Below are 1,724 nucleotides of genomic sequence, written 5' to 3'. Positions count from 1 at the left end.
TTCAAATTTGGTGAGCGGCTGGCACTTGAGTCGTGAGCGAGTGATTCGGCTGCTGCGTAAATCGGTTTGCTCCGGAGCCCTCCTTCCTGAGCATAGAAAAAAAAAATGTGTGCGCCGGAGGCTAAAAAAACTGTGAGCTAGCTCACACTAACTCAGCTTAGAGGGAACACTGCCCACACCTGTCGGAGTCGTACTTTCCCCCTACTTAGGGTTGTACGCGGCCCCCAGGGGTGGATTAAGGCTCACGGGTGGCCTAAGCACTGGCCAATGTCGGTGCCCCCCCCTTTCCCTACTGACCCAGTCCGTGTTAGTTGCTGACCTGTCTGACCAGATAGACAATGCAGGTTGTAGCAATACAGAAATGAATTCATCTGATCACGCAATATACTGTACAAACAAAGCTTTTCACCCTTTTCCCAACTTTGTGGTGCCCCCTTTGGCCCTGGCGCCCTAAGCACGTGCTCAGTCTGCTTAGTGGTTCATCCGCCCCTGGCGGCCCCGATCTTGGGCGTGCTTCTTTACCCGAAGCGAGTTTCCTCTCCAGTAAGGCCTGCAGGGGAAGCCCAAAAACCTTAAGCGCCCTCACTGGGCAGGGAGGAAGAGGAAGGGATTCTTCTCCCGGCCACAGTGGCAACGGGGATTCCTGGGTTTTTTTTTCCCCTCTGGGCATAGAGCGTGGGGGTCACGGGGGGGGGGCTGTGAATTTCCCGGACAGTGCAGTGGGGAGTTAAAAGATGTCCCTTCCAGATGTGCGCTTCTAAGGGAGTCCTCTGGAAAGATCCCCTTCTGTCGCTTGGTTCCACGTCTGTGTTTACTCGGAAGGAAGTCCTGCCGGGTTGAATGGAGCCGGCCGCCCCCACCCCCGCACACGTGCTCGGGCTCCCATTTACTTGCTGGCTTCAAAAGTGGTGTGATCCATCTGGACCCTCCCTTTCCCTATCCCCCACCCATCGTGAGTAATTTTCACATGCCTTTCAAAGTGTACATTTTTTCCCCTTCTCTCTCTCTCCCTCCCCCTCCCCTCCCCAGCATTTCTCAAGAAGTTGATTCATTGCAGGAAAAACAAGATTGGGAGCAATTCTCTCTCTTTCCTCCCGGCCGGTCTGAGCCTGGTACGGGGGCGGGGGTGAGGTCCAGTGTTCCCTCGAAGCTGAGCGGGTGTGAGCCAGCTCTCAGTTTTTTAGCCTCCGGCTCACCCATTTTTGTCTCAGCTCGGGAAGGAGGCCTCCAGAGCAAACTGATCGATGCAGCGGCCAAATCGCTCCCTCGCAACTTTCATGCCGGCAACTCACAGAGTTTGGATTTTTGCTCACAGGACTCCACGGCTTAGAGGCTGTGTTGGTGAGGACTCCTTAAAAGTTTGCTTTTTTTTGGCGTCAGGAGCAAGCAGGCGTTGGGGTTGTGTGTATGTGTGTACTGTAAACACTTCTTTTTAAATGCCAGTTTTTTTGGAGGGGCAATGCTCCCTCTAAGCTGTGGAGTCTTGTGAGCAAAAATGCCAATTTCTGAGCTACCCGCATTAAAGTTGTGAGCGAGCGATCTGGCTGCTGCATAAAACAGTTTGCTCTGGAGTCCTCCTTCCTGAGCCAAGACGAACATGTGTGAGCCAGAGGCTAAAAAACAGTGAGCTTGCTCACACTAACTCAGCTTACAGGGAACACTGCCCAAGAGTGATCTTCCTTCCTTCCTTCCTTCCTTCCTTCCTTCCTTCCTTCCTTCCTTCC

The sequence above is a fragment of the Gekko japonicus genome, unplaced genomic scaffold (assembly GCF_001447785.1).
Source record: "Gekko japonicus isolate JY-2015 unplaced genomic scaffold, Gekko_japonicus_V1.1 scaffold142, whole genome shotgun sequence".
Taxonomy (NCBI): Eukaryota; Metazoa; Chordata; class Lepidosauria; order Squamata; family Gekkonidae; genus Gekko; species Gekko japonicus.
This window is presented reverse-complemented; position numbering follows the sequence as displayed.